The sequence below is a fragment of the Furipterus horrens genome, unplaced genomic scaffold (genome assembly GCF_987537825.1).
Source record: "Furipterus horrens unplaced genomic scaffold, mFurHor1.1.pri manual_scaffold_17, whole genome shotgun sequence".
NCBI classification, from domain to species: domain Eukaryota; kingdom Metazoa; phylum Chordata; class Mammalia; order Chiroptera; family Furipteridae; genus Furipterus; species Furipterus horrens.
In genome coordinates, this window is record NW_028327187.1 from 62,804,667 (window position 1) to 62,830,184 (window position 25,518).

Genomic DNA, 25,518 nt, shown 5'->3' on the forward strand with positions numbered 1-25,518 from the left:
GCCAAAGGTGAAAAATAAAGAGAGAGTCCTGGGGTCAGCAAGAGAGAGGTAGAGAGTTGCCTACAGGGGGGTACCTATAGGACTATCAGCTGATTTCTCAGAGGACACTTTGCAGACAGGAAGGGACTGGCAGGCAGTATTCAATGTGATAAAAGGCAACCTGCAACCAGGAATACTCTATCCAGAAAAGCTATCATTTGGAATGGAAGGACAGATGAAGTGCTTCCCAGACAAGGTAAAGCTAAAGGAGTTCATCATCACCAAGCCATTACTATATGAAATGTCAAAGGGACTTACTTAATAAAAAGAAGATCAAAACTATGAACACTAAAATGACAACAAACTCACAAATATCAACAACTGAATCTAAAAAAATAAAAACAAAGTCCAACTAAGCAAACCAGAATACAAACAGAATCCTAGGTATGGGGATCATTTGGAGGATTATTAGCTTGGACGGGGGAGGGGGGAAATGGGAATATGGTGCAGGGATTAAAAAGCATAATCAGTTGGTACAAAATAGACAGGGGGAAGTTGAGAATAATATAGGAAAGGTGAAAACAAAAAACTTATATGCATGACCCATGGACATGGACTAAAAGGGGTGGGATTGCTGGAGGGAAGTGGGGTACTGGATAGAGGAGAACAAAGGGAAAAAAATGGAACTACTGTAACAACATAATCAATAAAATATACTTAAAAATAGAAATAATGACAAAAAACTTCTCTAAGCTTGTGAAGGAAACAGACGTTAATAAATTATTTGGGACTGCACAGACAGTCCCAAATAACATTAACCCTAAGAGGCCCTCACCAAGGCACATCATAATTAAAATGCAAAAATTTAAATATAGAGTCTTAAAAGCAGCAAGAGAAAAGCAGCTAGTTACACAGAAGCAAGCTCTTATAAGGCTGTCAGTTAATTTCTGAAAAGAAACTTTGCAAGCCCGAATGCATTGGCAAGAAATATTCAAAATTATGAAAAGCAAGGACCTACAACCAGGATTACACTACCCTACAATGCTATCATTTGGAATAGAAGCACAGGTAAAGCTTTTTCCACAAAGGAAAGCTAAAGGAGTTCATCACCACTAGACCAATAGTTCATGAAATATTTAAGGATTGATAATGTTTAAGAAGAATGAAAAAGAGATAAAAATATGAACATTAAAATAGCAATAAATACATATTTATCAAAAAATTAATCTTTACAAACTCAAAATAAAGAATCAAGACAGAAACAGTCATACAGAGAACATTTTTATGGTTGTAAGATGGGAAGGAAGTTAGCATGAGTGAAAAAGAGGACGGGATTAATATGTACAAAATGCCCTAACTGGTGTGACTTATCGAGTTGGGAATCATCCCACAGACCAAAAGGTCATCTGTTAGCTTCCTGGTCAAGGCATAGGTCTGGGTTGCAGGCCAGTTCCCTGGTTGGGGGCATGCAGGAGGCAAATGAATGATGTTTCTCTTGCACACTGATGTTTCTCTCATTATTTTTTTCCTCCCTTCCCCCTCTCTAAAAAGAAATAAATAAAAATTTAAAAGAATAGTCTGGTAGCTACAGAATAGTCCTGGGGATATAAATAACCAGATAAGGAATATAGTAAATAATATTCTAACAACTACATATGGTGTCAGATGGATACTAGATATATCAGGATGATCATTTGGTAAGTTATATAACACTGGGGAACACAATTTTCATTGAGTTAGATCTGACACTTGTTTTTGACTAAGGTTTGGCATCTGAATCCAAAAATAACCCCAGATTTTCTCTATCATGTCAACTTTTTAAGGTACAGGATACCCTCCCTTTGTCCCAGAAGTCATACAAAATGTACATACAAAGAAGAATAAAGAAAAATTGCCCTGAATATACTGTTTATTTAGAGTTATTTTATTTATATAAAGGCTATATATTGTTACTGTAAGTCAAATTGTGTACAAGCAGTAAAGTTCTGCTACAAAACATACATATTAAGGTATTTTATCTTTTCAAATGACAGGCTAGGAAATGCAAAAATGAGGTACTTGAAACAGTCTCCTGCACTTGGCAAAGCTTTAAAAAATTGCTTCATGAGACCCAGTTTTATGTGCAGAGGTGGGAATACAATATTCTTTCTGTCAACAAGTGGCTCACATAGAATATTTGGATCACCAGGTTTGAGGTCAGACCTTGGAGGCTAATTTGACTCCACCCAATGCTTCTCATGAGCTCTGCTGTCCCACATACACAGAAAACAGGGATACTTGGTGTATCCATGTTGCTGACCAAGAAGGAAGCAGACCATTTTAAAGTCAACACAGATGATCCAACTGTGGTTGTGATATTGCAACAGATCTATGACTCTCTTTATGTTTTCATATTCTTCATGGAAACAAACTGAGTGGCCAATTGGGACTGCACCAAATAAATTGCCATTGTAGGGGAGAACATACTTCATGTTCCACTTTGAGCTATTGATGAACAGTCACCATTCAGTTATGTTATAGATAGGAATTCCCAATTCCTCCATTAAACCATGTATGGTATGACAATACACAAAGCCACTGTAAACTTCGAAAGTACTGCAGAAAAGCATTCTCTCTTGATCGAAAGTAAGATACCGTTGTTCTTTTTTGAAGAAAGTTTTTCTCATGCAGTCTGGATGCTAAGAGTTCTGAAGCCTTTTTGGATAGTCCCAAATCCTGTGCCAAATCATTCAACTCATGCTGATCAAAACCCTTTTGAACTGAGTCATCTTCAATTTCAAAATCTTCATCATTGCTGTCACTTAGTTCTTCACCGTACTCCTGTTTTTCGAAAGAAAGTAGTTCAATGAAAACTGACACTGGGATTTCAGCTGAATGAGGCACTGGGCATATAGCTGATGGTAGAATAGGATACTCTATTTACATTTATTTTTATTGTTATATCCGAACCTTTTCACTATATAAAACTAACGGTCACTTGAATTATCTCTGGACTCTCGCCAAACCATAAGTATACCAAATGACAATTTATCACGTGTTCCCTTTGCCTCTCTAGCTGTTGCCCTGGCCATCATTCCCAGAGTGGGTGGGTCTGTGGACGTTATAGGACTGTGGGGTCCCTTTAAGCAAGTGAACTCTGCTGAAAGACTGGCAGTTTCTTCCTCCATCCCAACCCTCATTGGTTTACAGTCACAAGCAATGAGGCTTGATTTTTCCTGGGTCTGGGACTGTGATCTGGTCAGGAGTTGGGAACACTCCCAAGATGCCCTCCTGAATTTTTAAAACATGTGGTTGCACTTCCTGTTGGCCTGCCACTGCCACTGCCACTGCCATCACCAACCCACATCTTCTCAGCCTGGGCTCTGCCCCTCATACCTGTCTGGATCAGTACTTCTTATTTATATCTTTGTTTGTTGAATGTCCAAGCAGCTTAATTTTTCTGGAACACCTGGTGGTCTCTAGTTCTGAGGTGGTTTTATTCCTTCTTAGTTGCAGGGGAGACCCAGAATGTCTGTCTAGGCCCCCATCTTAACTGAAAGTCCCAGAGAGAAAGTATTAAAGACAGCAAGGGAGAAATAGCTAGTAACACACAACAGAGATTCAATAAGACATTCAACTGATTTCTCCATAGAAACACTACACGCCAGGAGAGATTGGTATAAAATATTCCAAATAATGAAAAGCAATGGCCTGCAACCAGAACTACTTGACCCAGGAAGACTCTCTTTTATTATTTATTTATTTATTTATTTTTAATTTTATTTTATGTCTTTTCAATTACAATTGTCCCATTTTTTCCTATTGCTCCCCCCCACCCAGCCCACCCCTTCTCCCACAATCATATCCCTCCCCATTGTCCATGTCCATGAGTCATTTATATACGTCCCTTGACTAAACCCTTCCTTACTTATCCCTCTATTCTCCCTCCCCCCTCCCCACTATTGACTGTTATTCTGCTCTTTGCTCTATTTAGTTGATTTGTTTATGTTGCTCTTTAGTCTCCTGTATTAGGTGATATGACATGGTATTTTTCTTTCTTTGCCTGGCTTATTTCACTAAGCATAACTCTCTAGTTCCATCCATGTTTTCACAAATGGCAGGAGTTCCTTCTTTCTCTCTGCTGCATAGTATTCCATTGTCTAAATGTACCACCGTTTTTTGATCCACTCATCTACAGATGGGCACTTAGGCTGTTTCCAGCACTTAGCTATTGTAAACAGTGCTGCTATGACCATAGGGGTGCAGACGTTCTTTTGAATTAAGGTTATAGGATTTTTTGGGTAGAATCCCAACAGTGGAATTGCTGGTTCAAAAGGCAGTTCCATTTTTAGTTTTTTGAGTTAATTCCATACTGTTTTCCACAGTGGCTGCACCAGTCTGCATTCCCACCAACAGTGCAATAGGATTCCCATTTCTCCCCATCCTTGCCAGCAATTGTTGTTTGTTGATTTGTTGATGATGGCCATTCTGACGAGTGTTAAGTGGTATCTCATCGTGGTTTATATTTGCATCTCTGATGGCTAGTGATGTTGAGCATTCTTTAATGTGTCTATAGACCTTCTGTATGTCCTCTTCGGAGAAGTGTTTGTTCACGTTCTTTGTCCATTTTTTAATTGGGTTTTTTGTTTTCTTGATGTTGAGTTGTATAAGCTCTTTATATATTTTGGAGATCAGTCCCCTGTCTGTGATATCATTGGCAAATATGTTTTCCCATATGGTTGGTTTCCTTTTCATCTTGCTGCTGTTTTCCTTTCTTGAGCAGAAACAATTTAGTTTGATGTAGTCCCATTTGTTTATTTTTTCCTTTATTTCTCTTGCCTTGGACATATATCCATGAAAATATTGTTACGTGCGATATCTGAAATTTTCCTGCCTATGTTTTCCTCTAGGACTTTTATGGTGTCACGGTTTATATTTAAGTATTTGATTCATGTTGAGTTTATTCTCATGTGTGGTGTAAGTTGGTGGTCTAGTTTCATTTTTTTGCACATCCCTGTCCAGTTCTCCCAACACCATTTGTTGAAGAGGCTCTTCTCACTCCATTTTATATTCCTTCTTTCTTTATCAAATATTAGTTGACCATATAGTCCTGAATTTATTTCTGGACTCTCTATTCTCTTCCATTGATCTATATGTCTGTTCTTATGCCAGTAACAGACTGTTTTGTTCACAGTGGTTTTGTAGAATTGTTTGATGTCTGGTATCGTGATTCCTCCTGCTGTGTTCTTCTGTGTCAAGATTTCTTTGGCTATTCAGGGTCTTTTTTGGTTCCATATGAATTTTTGAAGTATTTGCTCTAGGTCTCTGTACCACATCATTGGAATTTTAATAGGGATTGCATTGAATCTGTAAATTTCTTTCGGTAGTATGAACATTTTGATGATGTTGGTTCTTCCCGTTTATTTGTGTCTTCCCTAATTACTTTCTTCAATGTTACATAATTTTCAGAGTACAGGTCTTTTATCTCTTTGGTTAAGTTTATTCCTAGGTGCTTTATTTTTCTTGTTGCTATAGTAAATGGTATTTTCTTTTTTGTTTCTGTGTCTGATATTTTATTGTTGGTGTACAGAAATGCCTTAGATTTCTGTATATTTATTTTGTACCCTGCTATTTTGCCTAATTTGCTTATTATATCGAGTAGTTTTTTTAATAGAGTTTATAGGGTTTTTATGTATGCTATCATGTAAGTTGCATATAATGATAGTTTTACTTCTTCTTTCCCAATTTGGATGCCTTTTATTTCTTTTTCTTGTCTGATTGCTGTGGCTAGGACTTCCAACGCAATGTTGAATAGGAGTGGAGAGAGTGGACATCCTTGTCTTGTTCCTGATTTCAGGGGGAATGCTCTCAGTTTTTGTCCATTAAGTATGATGTTGGCTTCAGGTATCTCATATATAACCTTGATTATGTTAAGGTATGCTTCCTCTATTCCCATTTTACTGAGAGTTTTCATCATAAATGGGTATTGTACTTTATCAAATGCTTTTTCTGCATCTATTGATATGATCATGTGAGTTTTGTCTTTCATTTAGTTTAGGTGATGTATTATATTTATTGATTTGCGAATATTAAACCATCCTTGCATCCCTGGGATGAATCCCACTTGATCGCGTTGCATGATCTTTTTGATGTATTGCTGGATCCTGTTTGCCAATATTTTGTCAGGATTTTAGCATCTACGTTAATTAGTGATATTGGACTGTAGTTTTCTTTCTTTGTTGTGTCTTGACCTGGTTTTGGAATTAGGATAATACTGGATTCATAGAAAGAGCTTGGGATTTTTCCCTTTTTGGATTTCTTGGAATAGTTTGAGGAGGGTAGGAGTTAGTTCTTCCCTAAGTGTTTTGTAAAATTCGCCTGTGAAGCCATCTGGTCCAGGGCTTTGGTGTGCCATGAGATTTTTGATTACTGTTTCAATTTCCTTCTTTGTTATTAGTCTGTTGAGACTTTCTACTTCTTCTTGATTCAGTTTTGGAAAGTTATATGTTTCTAGAAATTTGTCCATTTCATCTAGGTTGCAAATGTCTCGTCATACAGTTGTTTATAGTAACTTTTTAAAATCGTTTGTATTTCTGTGGTATCAGTCATGATTTCTCCTCTTTCATTTCTGATTTTCTTTATTTGGGTCTTCTCTCTTTTTTTATTGATGAGCCTGTCTAAAGGCTTGTCAATTTTGTTTATTTTTTCAAATAACCAGCTCCTATTTTCTTAGATCTTTTGAATTCTTTGTTTTGTCTCTATTTCATTTAATTCTGCTCTCATCTTGATGATTTCCTTCCTTTTTCTTGCCCTAGGCTTTCCTTGTTGTTGTTCTAGTTCTTGTAGCTTTAGGATTAGATTTTTTATTTGAGCTTCTTCTATCCTTTTCAGATATGCTTGTATTGCTATGAACTTCCCTCTTAGGACAGCTTTTGCTGTATCTCATAGGTTTTGGGCTGTTGTCTATTCATTTTCATTAGTTTCCTGAAATTTCTTGAATTCTTCTTTGATGTCATTGTTAACCCATTCATTATTTAATAGCATTTTATTCATTCTCCGTGAGTTTGGGTGTCTTTGATTTTTTCTCTGATGTTAATTTTTAGTTTCAAGGCATTGTGGTCTGAAAAGATGCTTGATATAATTTCAATTTTCTTGAATTCGTAGAAGCTTCTTTTGTGCCCTATCTTGTGATCTATCTTTGAAAATGTCCCATGTGCATTTGAAAAGAATGTATATTTTTCTCCTTTGGGTGAAAATTTCTACATATATATTAGTTAAGTCCATGTGGTTTAGTGTGTTGTTCAGTGCCTGTATATCCTTGGTGTTTCTTTGCTTTGAAGATCTGTCTATTGTTGATAATGGAGTGTTAAAGTCCCTTAATATGAGTGTGTTGCTGTTAATATCCTTCTTGTGGTCTTCTAGTATTTTCTTTATGTATTTGGTGCTCCTATGTTGGGTGCATATATGTTTATCAGTGTTATATCTTCTTGATGGATTGTTTCTGTAAGTATTATGAAATGTCCTTCTTTGTCTCTTTTTATTGCCCTTGCTTTGAAATCCGTTTTGTCTGATATTAGTACTGCCAACCCAGATGTTTTTTTCATGTCCATTTGCTTAGAATACTTTTTTTTTATATCCCTTTACTTTCAGTCTGTGTAAATGTTTTGAGTTGTGTTTCTTGTAGACAACAAGTATATGGGTCCTGTTTTTGTATCCATTCCGTTACCCTATGTCTTTTAATTGGAGCATTTAATCCATTTACATTTAAGGTTATTATTGACGTGTATTTATTCATTTCCCTTTGTACCTCTGTTCCTCTCCTCTCTTGTTTTTTTCTTCTTTTTTTCTAAGAACAGTCCCTTTAGCATCTCTTGCAATGCTGGTTTTGTGGAGATGTATTCTTTTAGTCTTCCTTTCTCTGAGAAACTCCTTATTTTGCTTTCCATTTTGAATGAGAGCCTTGCTGGGTAGAGTATTCTTTGTTGTAGGTCTTTGTTTTTCATTGCTTGACATATTTTTGACTACTCCTGTCTGGCTTGTAGTGTTTCTGTTGAGAAATCGGTCAATAGCCTTATCGGAGCTCCCTTCTATATTATTTGTTGTTTTTTCTCTTGCTGCTTTTAGGATTCTCTCTTTGCCTTTGAATGTTGCCATTTTAATTATGATGTGCCTTGGAGTGGGCCTTTTGGGGTTCCCCTTCATTGGGACTCTCTGTGATTCTTAGACTTGCATGATTTTTTCTCTCCTCCGGTTAGGAAAATTTTCTGTCATTACTTCTCTTGTCAGCTTCTCTATTACTTGTTCTTCTTCTTCTCCCTCTTTTACTCCAATGATCCAGATATTATTTTGTCTCATGTTATCCTGTTATTTCCGTAGACCTTCTTCATACTAATCTTTTTTTCATTTTCTTGTATTGTCAGTGAAGTTTTTTTTACATTGTCCTCTAACTCACTGATTCAATCCTCTGCTTCATTTAGCCTGATTTGATTGATTCTACTGTGATTTTTAGTTCAGAGATTGTATTCTTCACTTCTTCCTGGTTCTTATTAATAGTTTCTATGTTCTTTTTAATGCTGGTTTAGTTCTCTGTAAGTTCCTCGAAATTTTCTTGGAGCTGTTGGTAACTTCCTTGGAGGTTGTCGTAGTTGTTTTTGAGGTCGTCGAGTATATTGAGCTTCTTCACCAACATTATTTTCAATTCCATGTCTGACATTTGGGTTATGTCTATTCCATCTACCTCTTTTTATGGGGATTCCTGTTTTCTTTTCATTGGTAGGTTGTTTCTTTGTCTTACCATGTTGGTTTTTTCTTATTTGTGTTTTTTGGATTTGTTTGCTTTGACTTCCCACCTTTGTGGTATGAGATTCTTTATAAGAGATCTGGGTGTTTCAGTGTTGCAGTGTCTTTGATCTCCTGAGCCTGATGTTTTTGGGGTACCCTTTATGTCGTTTGTTTATGATGTCTGGTTTTATTTCAGATGCTGTTTGGTAGGACCTTCCCTCTGGCTAGTTGATAGTTAGTCACTCTGCCCACCCTGTTTTGAGTTCTTTTTGGAGATGCTGTTAAATCATAAACACACAGCCCAGGCAAGTAACCTACACCCTCAAAAATATCCCCTACCCTGTATCCCACTATCGGCAGTAAATGAGACAGTATTAATATAAATGTAGAGATGTTAGGACTATTATACTATAGGAAGAACAGATAAAAGTTGTTTTTAATGAAGAAAAATATGTTTTTTGAGAGGGAGGATAATAGAGTAATAATAGGAGAAAGTAGTGTCGAGACTATGCAAGACAGTAAGTAATATTTACACTGTATATTAATAATAAAATAAGAGGGAAGAATGCAGAATACAGTAAGAAAGTGGAATTGTATAGTATTAGATTTATATAGTAGTTATATGCTACATAATTAGTGTGAAACGGAGGCTAAACAAAACAAACAAGCAAACAAAAATTAAAGAGGAAGGATGAGAAGGAGAGATGGTATGAAACAAATTAAAGAGATAGTTTTAAAATATATTTTTTAAAAGTAAAAATTGAAATTAAAATTAAAATTAAAAATAAGAAATTAAAATAAAATACGAGTAAAAAACTAAAATATAAATAAAAATTTTTTAAAAAGTAAAGTTTTTACTCAATTTAGCCTTTGTGTGCAGTCTTCTTTTTCTGGATCCATAGCTGTTCTATCGAGGTGAGGCAGAGGTTCTTGATTCTGGTGGCAGTAGTGTCTGCCTGCGTGTGGTGTTGGTCGCGCTAGCCTCACGTTTGCTGGGTCGCATGCCAGGGTAACACCTGCAAGTGCGCGGTGGTCAGTGCGTTCATTTGGCACCTCTTGGAGTGGGTCAGGGTGCTTGTGTGCACATGCACATGCACGTGCATAATGGCCTGCGCGCTAGTCTCAAGCCTGCCGAGCTGTGCACCGGAAGTTGATCTTTTGCCCCTTGGGGCGGGGACCCAGACACTTGTACATGGTGGAAGTGGGCGTCTGTGAGTTGAAGTTGCCCACTGTTCCTGCACCCGCCTGGGCGGGCACTAGTAGAGCTTGTACAAGTGGGCTGTGCACTGGCTTGGCGCCTATTGGGGCGGGCCAGGGGTGTCTGCACATGTTCTCTTGTGTGCCCAGCGGGCTGATTTTGCGCCCATTGATGTGTTGATCTTATGCTTGTTGGAGTGGGTCTGAGGGGCACTGAATGTGCGGCCAGCAACCCGGCTGCATGCCTGGGCCAGCGGACGAGGGCACTTCCCTGTGCATGCCTGTGCAACCCAAGGGGAAGGTTAGGGAGTGGGCAAACGCCCTTTCATGCCTGTGCTCCTCAAGAATCTCTTATCACCCCCAACCTCTCCTCCCTTCTCCACAGCACACAAGAGAAAAATATAAAGGGAAAACACATTCTTACATAAACAGCAGTACGCTGTTTCTTTCTCAGTGCCAGATGCCACCTGGTCCACTCCTGGCTCTGCCATTGGGCAGAGACCTGCTCTCTTCCTAATTCCTCTCTGGGGAAGCCTGTGGTTCCTAAAAAGTCTTTGTGTACTTCCAGTCACAGCTCGGGAAGCCAACCCAGTCAGAAATCCCATCTTGTTCCTTTTTCCTCCACTATCCTCACCAAATAGGTTGTTCCCAGATGGTCTTCTCTGATGCAGAAGTGCCAAGGCTCAATTCCTGCCACTGTCCAGTTACTCACTGAGATGTTCTGTTTGCAATCATTCAAAACTACAGATGGGTCTCGGGAGGTAGAAAGCACAGCCTCCCCTCACTCCTCTGCCATCTTCCTGGATGGAAGACTCTCTTTTAAAATGGAAGGTGAAATAGTCTTTCAGACAAAAAAGGGTAAAGGAGTAATTTTCTACCAAAGCAGAATTTCAAGAGAAGCCGAAGCAACTGTTTTAAAAAGAAGAAGAAGTAGAGAGAGAGAGAGAGAGAGAGAGAGAGAGAGAGAGAGAGAGAGAGAAAGGGGATCACAAGAAAATGGATAAATGGTAATCAATAAGTACCTACCAATATTAACATTAAGTATAAATGGATTAAATAATCTTAACAAAAGACATAGGGTAGCTGAATAGATAAGAATACATGACCTGCATATATGCTGTCTAAAAATGTCCACCTAAGAACAGAAGTTATACACAGACTGAAAGTGAAGGATTGGAAAAATAATACATGTAAATGGACATAAAAAAAGCTGGGATAGCAATACTTATATGAGAAAAATAGACTTTAAATCAAAGGTCATAACAAGAAACAAAGAAGGTCACTACATAATGCTTAAAGGAGTAGTCCAACAAGAGGATATAAATCTTGTAAACATGTATACTTCCAGTTAGGAGAACTTAAATATATAAAGAATATCTTAGAGGTCTTTTAGAAAGAGACAGAGCAATTCAACAATTGTAGGAGATTTTAACACCCCAAAGTCAACACTGGGTAGATCTTCCAATCAGATAATCCACAAGGATATTACAGCATCAAATGGTGCTCTAGAATAAATAGAATTAATTGATATTTATAGAACATTTTACTCCCAAGAAGCAAAATACACATTATCTCAAACATTCAAGGATCATTCTTAAAGATAGACCAAATATTAAGACATAAAATAAGCCTTGAAAAACTCAATAAAATTGAAAACATATCAAACATCTTTTCAGATCATGATGGCATGTAACTAGAAAGCAACCTCAAGAGAAAAACTCAAAAACATTCCAATAAGTGGAGGCTGAATAACATGATATTAAATAATGAATGACTTGACAATGAGATCAAGCAATAAAATTTAAAAATACCTGGAAAGAAATTAAAATGAACACAAAACAACCCAAAACCTATGGGACACAGTGAAGGCAGTCCTGAAAAGGAAGTTAATAGTATTACAGGGCTACCTAAAGAAAATAGAAAAATATGATATAAGCAACATAACCATATAACTAAAAGAACTACAGGAATAACAAACAAATCCCAGAGTAAGCAGAATGAAGTAAACAATCAAGATCAGAGTGTAATTAAATGACATAAACACTAAAAAAAGAAAATGAAAAACAACAATTTAGAGGATCAATCAATCCAGGAGCTAGTTTTTAAAACTATAAACAAAATTGACATATTGTTAACCAGGCACATCAAGAAAAAAAGGGGGGGCGGAGAACACAAAAAGATAAAATCAGAAATGAAGCAGAAGTAACAATTGATACCACAGGAATATAAAGGATTGTAAGAAATTACTATGAACATCTATATTCCAAGAAATTAGACAACTGGAGCAAAATGGATACATTTCTGGAGACATGCATTTTCCAAAACTGAATTAGGAAGACGCAAAAACCTGAATAGACTGATGATAACTAGCAAAATTGAAGCAGTAATAGAAAAACTTCTGGCACACAACCCTGGACCAGATGTGTGCACAGGCAAATATTACCAAACATTCAAAGAAGCAGTAACACCTATTTTTCTCAAACTATTTCAAAAATTCATGAAGAGAAAAGACTCCCAATCTCTTTTACAAGGTCAGTGTTATCCTAATTCTAAAACCAGGGGAAAACATGACAAAGAAAGAAAATTGTATGCTAATATCTCTGATTAACATGGGTGCTAAAATACTCAACAAAATATAGGCAAACAGGATCCAGCAATACATTTCAAAGATCATACACCATAGTCAAGTGGGATTAATTCTAAGGATGCAAGGATGGTACAATATTCACAATTCAATAAATGCAATACATCACATAAGCAAAACAAAGACAAAAATCACATGATCATATCACTAGATGCAGAAAAAACATTTGATAAACTAGTCCCCATTTATGATAAAAATGCTCAGGAAATAGAGGGAACATACCTCAACATAATAAAGGCCATATACAAAAAACATACTGCCAACATCATACTCAATGGGCATAAACTTAAAGCATTTCCCTTAAGATCAAGAAAAAGACAGGGGTGTCTGCTATGATTATGCTTATTCAGCATAGTATTGGAAGTTCTAGCCACAACAATCAGACAACAAGAAGAAATAAAAGGCATCCAAATTACAAAAGAGTAAGTAAATTTGTCATTATTTGCAAATGATGTGATATTGTACATAGAAAACCCTGTAGGACCTACAAAGCTACTCAGTCTAATAAGTGAACTCAGCAAGATAGCAGGATACAAAGTCAATGTTCAGAAATTGATAGTGTTTTTGTACACCAATGACAAACTATCAGAAAAGGAAACTGAGAAAACAATCTCATTTACTATTGCAACAACAACAAAAAACAGAATACCTAAGAATAAATTTGAACAAGGAGTTAAAACCTGTGATTGGAAAACTACATAACACTGAAGGAAGAAATTGAGGAAGATACAAATAAATTAAAGCATATACTGTGTTCATGTATTAGAAGGATTAACATCATTAAAATATCCATACTACCTAAACAATCTATAGATTTATTGCAATTTCTATTAAAATACAAATGGGATATTTTACAGATCTAGAACATATATTCTAAAAATGTATATGGAACCAAAAAAGGCCTGAACAGCCTCAGCAGTCTTGAGAAGAGTTAGAGGGTTCACAATACTTTATATCAAACTATTCTACAAGGCCATTGTAATCAAAACAGTCTGGTACTGGCATAAGAACAGACACACAGATCAATGGAACATAATGAAGAGCTTAGAATTAAACTCATGTCTCTATGGTCAACTAAGATTTGACAAAGTGGGCATGAAAGTACAATGGAGTAAAGATAACCTCTTCCACAAATGGTGTTGGGAGAACTGGACTGGCACATTCAAAAGATTGAAACTAGACCACTTGCTTACACTGCAGTGTAAGAATAAACTCAATATGGATAAAAGACTTAAATATAAGTTGTGATATCATAAAATTTTTAGTGGAAAACATAGGTAGTAAAATTTCAGATATCTCACATAACAATAGTTTTGCCAATATATCTCCTCTGGCAAGATAAATAAAGGAAAAATAAATAAATGGGATTACACAAATTAAAAAAAAAAAAAAAGCTTCTTCTCAGCTAAAGAAATCATCATCAAAATGACAAGTGTACTGACTGGAAGAACATATTTGACAATGATACCTTGGACCTAAGGGTTTAATCTCCACATACACAACTCAACGGCAGGAAGACAAATCAATTTTAAAATGCACAAAGGAACTGAATAGACACTTCTCAAAAAAGGCATACAGATGACTCATATATATATGAAAAAGTGCTCAACATCACTAGCCATCCTAGAGATGCAAATTCAAACCACAAACAAATATCACTTCACACCTGCCAAAATGGCTATCATTAATAAATCAACAAACAAGTGCTGGTAAGGATGCAGAGAAAAGGGAGTTCTAGTGCACTGTTGGTGGAAATGCAGACTGGTGCAGCTACTGTAGAAAACAGTATGAAATTTTCCCCCAAAATAAACTGGAACTACCTTTTGACCCAGTGATTGCACTGCTGGAAATATATCCTAAGAATTCCAAATCACCAATTTAAAAGAACTTATGCACCCCTATGTTCATAGCAGTGCTACTTATAGTAGCTAAGATCTGGAAACAGCCAAAGTGCCAATCAGTAGATAAGTGGATTAAAAAACTGTGGTACATTTACACAATGGAATACTATGCAGCAGAAAAAGGAATTCCTACCTTTTGTGACAGCATGGATGGAACTGGAGGCTAATATGCTAAGTGAAATAAGCCTGTAGGTGAAAGACAAACACCATATGATCTTACGTATAAGAGGAATCTAATGAACATAAACTAACAAGAAAAAGAGAACCAGAGGCATAGAATTATGGAATAGACTGACAGCAGTAAGAGGGGAGGATGGTGCTGGGTACAACTAAAAAGAAGATGAAGGGATTAGTCAAAGAACATATGAATTTTCATGGACATAGACAAAGGTGTGGAGATTGACTACTGAAATTGTGGTTGGGCTGGGTGGAGGGGGGCTAAGGGGGAGAAAATTGGGACAACTGTAACAGCACAAACAATAAAGAAAATAAATAAACAAGAATAAATATAAATATGTCTTTCCTACAGTCAAGTGACTTTAACACTTATATCCTATGAAGAAAATAAATTAAAATGAAATAGAAATATCCAATGCTGGGATGCATATTTTTGAAACTAATGAAGATTTGTTTTTATCATCAAGTTGAAAAAAAGCCACTGTAATACAAAAATATTTTTGTAGATGTTGACTAGAGTATATAGCTCTTCTATATATTTTCAAAAGCAAATATGTTAGTTCTTTCCTATGCCTAAAGTAGGTAGCACAAACTGTCTTAGAATGCCAGTGGTACTGCTGCAAACACAGACTTTGTGAGAATCACATGAATCACATTTGTGCTTAACAAGCTGGCAAACTTTCACATACAATTGCAGGAATGTGCTTGCTGAGTGTTTACTTTACTTGGTACTGTACTTCACAAAGTGTTTTTCTAACACTCTTGATTCTTTGATTGCTGATGCAGCATCCTCCAGGCATTGAAAAATGATTTGCAGTTAAAACGAAGATGATATATTTTCAGAAAAATGAAACTTGTTATTATACTTTTCCATTTCTAAGAAATAGCATTAAGAGAAGCCAAAGAAGGTGGAGCAGAGGGTTACAGAGATTCTGGATGACAGGAAGCATCATTTAATATGAGTTTAGTTTCCCAAATGGTTCTTATTTCTAAGCATATTTTTCATAATAAAAAGTAAACATTGAATAGAAAAATATTAACCTTAAAATGCTTGAATGGAGGATAAACTTTGTCCATATAACTTTAAATGGCTGACGTTTTTAGTTGTTATTCTTCCTCATGATAATTCTTTTATATCCTCTGTTTAGAAGGTTCATTTAGTAAACATTTGTTAGATTAAAAATAAGGATAATTAAGTATTATGATGATTAATAATATTATATTTATCCATATCTATAACTCCAAAGACACAAAGAAACCAATGAACATAGAACCTAATTTTGGGGTTCCCACAATCATAAATAAATCTGAGGAAGGGAAGGTATGAACATTTTTATAGTCTTTGGATCACCTTGAAATATTATCATCCTTCCATATTGCCCTCTCTCTTCTACTGCCAACATGTTTCACCACATGTTGACTTTACCACTTTTATCTCTCATTCCCCAATTCGCTATACACAGGGATTGCACCAGAGGTCCCTTGACTCTAGGGAAACAAAACACAGCTGCTCTTCTCAAAAAAGATGTAATCTTAAAGAATTCTTCATATGATAGGCCTATTGTACCAGACTACTCTTGATATTAATTCTCCATAGTTCTCAGATTCTTTTAAATCTGTTCATCAGAAGCAAAGAGAAAGGGACAGGGGAGAAACAGGAACGACTCTACATTTGCTAATATAATCTCTCCAAACTTAAAAAAAATTTCCCACACACTGTCTCTCTAATGGTGAACTTAACTTGCATCTGTATACAGTACTCTCTTTTTCAGTAGAGTTCATTACTAACAGCATTCTGGGACACACTTGCCTTTGCCAACAAGATCTAAAAGGGAAATGTTATCTTGGAGACCTTTCAGATGCCATTCAGCTAGGAGAACTTCAGAGTAGATAAGGAAAGTAGTTTTATGACAGGATGGAATCCTGTTTCATTCTTCTTCTTTCACTCAGTCATACTGGCTTCCCTTCTTTACCTCTAACCTGAAGGAAGACTCCTGCCTTAGGGACATGGAATTACTGTTCCTCTTGCATCTGAAGTCTGTCTTATCTCACCTCTTCTGCAGTCAAGTGTCAATTTATCAAAGAAAACTCTGACTTCCTATTTAAAACTTCAGACTCCTCTTACCAGCCCCCAATCCCAGTACCTGCTGTAATTTTCTTAACACTTACAATTATCTATCTTATGTTGATTTTTAGTTTTTCTTGTATCACTAGAATATAAGCCCCATGATGTCAAAGATTTTTATCTGTCTTAATATTGGTGTAACCTCAGGAACTAGAAGAGTATGAACTAAAATATTTGTTGAAAATGAAACATTGAATGAGTGAATAAATGAGTGAATGAGTAAATGAATATTGGGCAAAAGAGCTCTAGATATAAATCCCCACACTAAGTACCCTGTACAAATAAATGGAATCAAATTGTATCAAAAATTGTTACTGTGCAGAAAGGGGTATGACTGCTTATTGCCATGTACCAGATTTGTGAGGAAGGAAATATGTTTTTCTTAATAGGAAACCTGGTCTGAGGGAGCTGAAAACATTTCTGCTGCAAGCCAACCTCATCCCCAACACACAGTAAATCAGCTACCCCCCAGGGAGATTAGAGTCTAAAACCAAATCCAGGGATTCTTCATTATAGTTTATCTCCCTTGGGAGTTTAAGAGGGATTCACACTCCATCCTCCAGCCCCAGGCTCTTTTCCCTGTGAGTGCTTGTGAGGTCAGCATCTCCCTTGTCTCCTGCAGCTCTCTCTCCTACTCATCTCTGGGGAGCACTGTCAGATCACTCCAGGTGGTAATGTGGGGAAAACTCCATCTCTGCGGTCCTGGAGCCTGATGCTGCCATTGCCCCCAGGGCTGGAGCTTGTTCTCTCTGTGCTGCTCTCAGCCTCTGTGCACTGATCTCAGGGTGAGAGTCCAGCCATGTGTTATGCTGTGATGGGTCTCAGTGTCTCAGCTGGAGAGAAACACTTCTCAGCATGGGACTCTGCCTTTGGGAACTGCCTTCTGACCATAAGAGAAGCTTAAGTTCCAAACCAGACAAGCCTCTGTGGAGTAGTCCCGGCTTCCGTCAATCCCCACAAGTGATCCGCAAATGGCAACACAAGGCAAGCCAGAGAGTTGAGGGCTCCCCACCCATGTGGAGCAGAACACACAGAATGCTGAACCAAAAGGGTGGCATCTCTGCACCTTTGCTTTAAAAAGGGCCATCCCAACATCCCATGTGAGCAGGAAGCTAGTGGCAGTGTCCAGGTTTTTAAACAATGGCCATGTTTGTCTTTTCCCCTTTTTCCAGGCATGGGCAGAAGTCTTCAGTCACCCTGGGTGGGGTGCCCAGCCCCCACAGCTGGCTCAAGAACTGTGTAGCTTCTGTCACAAGCTAGTAGCCCCCAGGCTTGGGCTATTAAACCCCAACTCTGGTTTCAATCCTGGGAGCTCTCTGCCTTTCCAACTGCTAATTGTGTTGTATTTATACTAGCTTCTTGCCTCAGGCAATTTCTGTTTTTCAGGCAGCCCCTCCCTTCACAGAAGGCAGACTGCTTCAGTCTGCCACTTAGGTGAAGGTGCTGGCTGTGGCTGATCGGGGTTCCCTCAGACTGCGGTTCATGGCCTTCCAATAATCAAGGCAGACTTACCTGTTACAGAATGACTCACTATCATCTTCAACTAATTCTACTTTGATTTATAGACAATATTGTATAGTTTGTGTAGGGCAATAATTTAAGTCATTCATTGACATTATGAACACTGAAGAATCTTTCCAACTGTGTGCTAGTTAAGTTAGTTAGGCACTGAAATGCTGATGAATTTGGTTGGGCCTTGATCATGGTTTTTGTGTTGTTTCCTGCCACCCACCACTACACATTAATTGGTCTTCTGTCATTCATTTTTGGTGTCATTAAATTTGCTATCTGCCATGCAGTAATGGACAGCTATAGAGCAGATGTTTCTGAAGTATCATTGATAACAGTGTCACAAAGATTGTATGAAGTCAAAGGACAACAAGCTTGATTGATGAGGAGAAGGTTTGGACAGCTGATATATTGCCTTAGAGAAGGAAGTCTTTTACTTCCTTAGCCTCAACAGCTTATAGAAGCAGCCAGCCACTTTTAAAGGAAGCTGCAGTTGTGCAGCCATACCTGATGTCTTGATTTCTGCCACTTTGGTAACATTCATCATTCTCCAATTTAGCTATCTTTGCATTATTTAGTTTCATGGATGCTAAATGTGTGTCCTCTTACATTCTCCTCATTGAAATTGCTTCTCAGCACATGTGGTTTACAATGCAAAAGTCTATCTTACAGTATTATCTGACTAGGCTTCTTTTGCCATTCTGTATGCTGTCAACTTAGACTACTAGAAAAATTTTTAAATAGAACATTCCTAGCTTATCAGAATAATCAAATCCCTGCTACTTTCCACCCCCCAAAAAACTATATTACACTCTTATGAACTACTCAGCATTGATGTTTTTATAGTTATAACTGTTTTTGAGGAGTATCAAAGTACTTGTGATTATATAAAATCATATATTGTGTGGAACATAAGAGATTATACATTTTAATAATCCTATTTTTTTCAGATGAGGAAATTAATGTCCTAAAAGTGTAATCTTTTTATATAAGATCATGGAGGAGTTAGCTATCTACACTAATACATTTCTGTAATAGACACTGTGCAAGCAAACCTGGTTCCTGACCCTTATTACCTAAAAACTGGATGTGTTAAAACCAAAAGATAAGGATACGTATTAAATACATCACTATAACCTTAATTTATTTCATTATTCTAAAACATATTCATAAAATATTACATTGGAAAAATTTAATTCAGTCAGTCAATATATATTTTGTATCTATTGAGTACATTGTGCTTGGGTGCTTGGGATATAAAAGTTATCAAAAGAGTCATAATTCTTGTCATCACAGAGCTTATAATATAGCAGAAAAGACATGAGTAATAAGATATAATTATAGTAAAGTATAATAGGTAATACAGGAGAAATATATCAAGCTATTGGAGCATAGAAGAGCAGTAGATAATCTAGATTGTGATGACAATGCTGATCAAGAAAAGCTCTGTAAAAAATTATTTGAAATAGAAATAAAAACAATGAGTAGGAATTTGCTAAGTGAAGAGTGGGTGGAGGGTACCACAGCCAGAGAAAGAGATTATGAGAGAAATTTTCAAGGTGAGAAAATGCAAGACATGTTAGCAGGTGGAAAGATAGCATGGCTAGAAAATAGAATGCCCATAGATTAAGCAAAAGAGGCAGCTCAATAAATAAGAAGCTTTTATAAATTCTAAAAAGATGCTATGGCTTTATTCTAAGTCCAATGAAGAATTTTTTCAAACAAGGGAATACTATGATAAAATTCAGTGTTAAATAAGATGACTCTAGCCACAGGAAAAAGAGAGAGAGAGAGAGAATGAATTAAAAGTGGTAAAACTGGAGTCAGGAAGGCTAGTTAGGATGTTTGTTAAGTAATCTGGGCAAGAATGTTGGTGGCCTGAACTAGAGTAGTGATAGTGAAGATGGAGAGAATTGAATGAGTTCAACATGGAATTCAACAGATAGATCCTTGGGGCTTAGATAATGACTTGATGTGTCAGCAGACAAAATGGAGAAATTATATATGACTATATATCTCACTTAATAAACTGATGAACTGGGTAAATGACAGGGCAGTGAGTTTCATTGAGATGGAAAAGATCAAAGAGTAAATTTGAGTATAGAAAGCAAAAGGACCTATTTTAGACATGTTATTTTTATGGTGTTTATATACACCCATCTAAGTTTGTATAGTAAACCATTGGATACACAGGTCCAAAGCTCAGGGAAGAGATCTACTTTGGAGATGCATATTTGGGAGTCATCAGAACATATATGTTAATTGTAGCAATGAGAGCCAATGATATCATCATGAGAGAATGCAAATTACTAGTAAAAAACAAACAAACAAAAAACAAAACAAAGAATCATGTTGACCATAAAGGTTTTCTTACTTTTTATTGTTTATTCTATTACAGTTGTTCCAACTATTTTTCCCCCTTTTTTCCCCTCCGCCAAACCCACCTCTCTCACCCACAGTCAATTCCCTCTCTATTGTCCATGTCCATGAGTCATTCATACATATTCTGTGACTAGACCCTTCCCCTACCTTCCATCATTTCTCCCTCCTTCCTCCCCTCCTACAACTATCAGTCTGTTCCATGTTTCCATGTCTCTGTTTTTTTTTAAATTAGTTTATTTTGTTCATTAGATTCCTCTTATATGTGAGATCATATGGTATTGTTATTTGCCGACTGACTTATTTCACTTAGCATAATAGTCTCTAGTTTTATCCATGCTGTCCGAAAATGTAGGGCTTTCTTTTTTCTTTCTGCTGTATAGTATCCCATTGTGTAAATGTACCACACATTGTTAATCCACTCATCTACTGATGGGCACTTGGACTATTTCCAACACTTAGTTATTATAAGTAGTGCTGCTATGAACATTGGGGTGCATAAGTATTTTTGAATTGGTGTTTTGTGATTCTTAAGGTATATTCCCAGTAGTAGAGTTGTTGAATCAAATGGTAATTCCATTTTATTTTTTGAGGAAATTCCATACTGTTTTCCACAGTGGCTGCAGCAGTCTGCATTTCCACTAACAGTGCACAGGGGATCCCTTTTCCCCACCTCCTCATCAACACTTGTTTGTTAATTTATCAAAAATGGCCATTTTGGCAGATGTGAATTGACATCAATTTGTGGTTTTAATTTGCATCTTTCTGATTCCGAGTGATGTTAAGCATCTTTTCACATGTCTATGGGGCCTCTGTATGTCCTTCTTAGTGAAGTGTCTATTCAGGGCCTTTGTCCTTTTTTTAATTGGGCTGTTTGTCTTCCTGGTATTGAGTCATATGAATTATTTATATATTTTAGAGATTAAACCCCTGTCCAACATATCATTCTTGAACTATTTGAAAAGATTCAAGAATAGGGAAGACTCTCAAACTCTTTTTATGAGGCCAGTATTATCCTAATTTCAAAACCAGGTAAAGACACAACAAAAAAATAAAATTATAGGCCATTACACCTGATAAATATAGATACTAAAATCCTGAACAAATATTGGCAATCTGGATCCAGCAATACATTAACCAGATCATACACCATGATCAAGTGGTATTTATCCCAGGAAATCAAGGATGGTATAACATTCTCAGATCAATAAACATAATACATTACATAAACAAAATGAAAGATGAAAGTCACGGGATCATATCAATAGATGCTGAAAAAGCACTTGAAAATACCCAATATTCATTTATGATAAAAACACTCAGCAAAGTGGGAGTAGAGGGAGCATACCTCACATAAAAAAGGCCACATATGAGAAACCGATTGCCAACATCATACTCAATGGGCAAAAACTAAAAGCATTTCCCTCAAGATTGAGTACAAGGCAAGAGTGCATGCTTTCACTGGTGTTATTCAACATAGTATTGGAAGTTCTAACCACAGTGATTACACAAGAAAAAAGAAATAAAAGTCATCCAAATTGGAAATGAAGAAGTAAAACTGTCATTATTTGCACACAACATAATAGTGTACATAGAAAATCCTAGTCTCCCCCCAAAATCTACTCGACATAATTAGTGAATTTGGAAAATTAGCAGGATAAAGAGTCAATATTCAGAAATCAATGGCATTCTTATCCATCAACAATGAAGTATCAGAAAGAGAAACTAAGAAAACAATCCGGTTTACTGTAGCAAAAAAAAAAAAAAAAAATGTAACTAGGAATAAATTTAACCAAAGAGGTAAAAAATCTATACTCTGAAAACTATAGAACACTGAAGAGAGGAATTGTGGAAGGTACAAATAAATGGAAGTATATACTGGGTTCATGGCTTGGAAGAATTACATCATTAAAATGTCCATACTACCCAAAGTAATCTATAGATTCAACACAATTCCTATTAAAATACCAATGGTATATTTCAGAGGTCTAGAAAAAATATTCCAAAAATTTATATGGAACAAAAAAAGACCCAGAATAGCTTCAGAAATACTGATGAAGGAGAAAAAAGTTGGAGGGATCACAATACCTGATATTAAACTATACTACAAGGCCACTATAATCAAGATAGTCTGATACTGGTATGAGAATAGATACATAGATCAATGGAACAGAATAGAGAGCCCAGAGAAAAGCCCAAGTCTCAATGGTTAATTAACTAATATTTGACAAAGGGGGCATGAGCATATTGCAGAGTAAAAACAGTCTCTTCAACAAATGGTATTGGGAGAAGAGGACTGGTACTTGCAAAAAAGTAAACTTGACCACCAACTTATACCATACACCAGAATAAACTCAAAATGGATAATGGACTTAAATATAAGTTGTGATACCATAAACGTCCTAGTGGAAATATAGACATTAAAATTTCAGACATCCCATGTAGTAATATATTTCCTGTGGCAAGGGAAATAGAGCTAAAATAAACAAATGGGAACTTGAATGTTTAAATAATTAACAGAAGAAAAGGAGTTAGGTAAAAGCCTTGCAAAAGAATAAAGAGAAATCCAAAACACTTATTGTCTTGGAAAACAAAGGGAGAAAAATCTTCAGGAAACACATATTTAAAAAAAAATCTCATATGCTGCTGAGCAACCAAGTGAAATAAAATTTTCAAAGTATCTATCAGATTTAGCAACAAGGTTATTCGCATCTTTCAAGAAAGCAGTTTCAATGACGTAATGGAGAGCATAATTCTGACCCGCATCCATTCATTCTTTGAATCAACAGATATACTTATTGAGTGCCCACTTTTAGCCTACCATTGTGTTTGATTTCACATGCAATGGTAAACATGGTCATCCTTATGTTCAGGGAGTTTGTAATCTAGTGAGGGAGATAGGTATTAATAAAACAGTCATGTAAATAAATATTAGGTTGCTGCTCTGACAAGGGAAAGTGTAATATGAGTATACATTAAATAGAGGGCTGTGACCTGGAAGTTTTCTTTATGGAAATGACATACAAACTAAAATGTAGCAGATAAGACCAGTGACAGGAAGAAATATAGTATATCCATGAAACTAAAAGAAGGTAAGTCTGTCTGCGGTATAGAACATGGTAAGAAATAAGGCTAAAAGAAATGGAACAGGCTCAGATAACAGCTAAGGAATTGATTTTTATCTAAAAAGCAGTGGGAAGCAATGGAAAGATTTTAATAGTAGGCATCTGTTTTGGAGGAGAGACGGGGTTATATGTTCAGCTTTGCAGTTAAAACGGTTGTTCCAGCTTCTCTTAGAAAATATTTGAAAGAAAGATAAAATAGACGCAGGGAGAATTGTTAGGATCCAGATCTACAGTGGACCAGACAAAAGATAGCAATGGCATGAGCTTAAACAGTAGAAACGTAGAAAGGAATAAATAGACTTAGACTTATTTAGGTAGTAAATTTGATAATACTTCCTGATTGATTAGATATGAGCTTATAGAACAGGAAGGTATCAAAAACAAAAATACAAGAAGCTACCCAAGCTTTTGTTTTGAGTAGTTGAAACAACTGCAACATTTTTAAAAGTTGGCTAAAAAAATTGAAAGGAGGATAGATATGAAGTAAAGAAAAACATGAGGTTAATTAAAGAGTTTTTAAATTTTTGAGGATGGAAAATATAAGTATGATGATATATCAGAGGTGGCTTTAACGGCAGGCACACTGGGCACGCACCCTGGGCTCCGACTTCTGAAGGGCCCTGCAAAACCCCAACTTCACACATTTTTTCTAATGACACCAAGTTTGGTTTCATATGTGCAGTTTTAATTAATATAAGTTTACAATCAGCAGTAAAACCTGATAGTGTATTTATATTCTGTTATTTTTATTATTTCATTACTACAGTGCATTCTATACACATACTACACTGCACAGGCCTCGTGCGGTTGCGCTACTGCTCTTCATACTAAACAAAGGTTCTCCTGCAGTGCAGACTTAAAATAGACACAAATATGCAAGGATGTAAATTAGTTTGTGGATATGTACTTGTTTCATTTACAGTTTTAAAAGTAGTTTTCTGTGTATATAAATATTCAGGTAAGTTGAAATTATATTAAAATAAACTTAATTTCTATTGTTGAAATTATATTAAGATAAAATTAATTCCTGTTCTTACATCACTGCCTGGATTTTCATAGTATATAAATAATTTTTTTAATTTTAATTAATCATTAATTTATTGCACTATAACAAAAAATCTCTTCTCTAGTATTTTAATCATTCAGACTATTAAATTTTATATTTCTCTTTTCATTGGTAGCTAGAAAAATGAAATGACATCAAAACATTATGATTATTATTATGCTATTATTAATTACATTATATATTATATTCACATTTTATTGGAAATAAAACATTAATAGTACATATTTTTTATTTATTAAAAAATATGATTAACATGTATTTTTATTTTCCCTGTCTCTCTGTCTTTTTTTAAGGGGCCTAATGTTTTCTTCTGTGCCCGGGGCCTCAACGGACCTTAATCAGCCTATGTAAAATATCGATAGGAAGAACATAGAGAGAGGGAAGAAAAGTTCATATACAAGAGGGAGAAAAGTTCCCAGCCAAGATGGAGGCCTAGACAAACATGCTGCATCTCCCTCCACAACTAAAAAGGAATACAACTACCTAAAACTAGAGACAACCAGAAGTTCCAGAAAAGCGAGCTGCATGGAAGTCCAACAAACAAACATATAAAGAAGAAATATTAATCCAGACAAGTAGGAGGGGTTACCCCAGGGCAGAGAGGACACAATGTGGTGGCCGCAGCAGGCTGGCAGAAAGTACAGTCACACATTTTT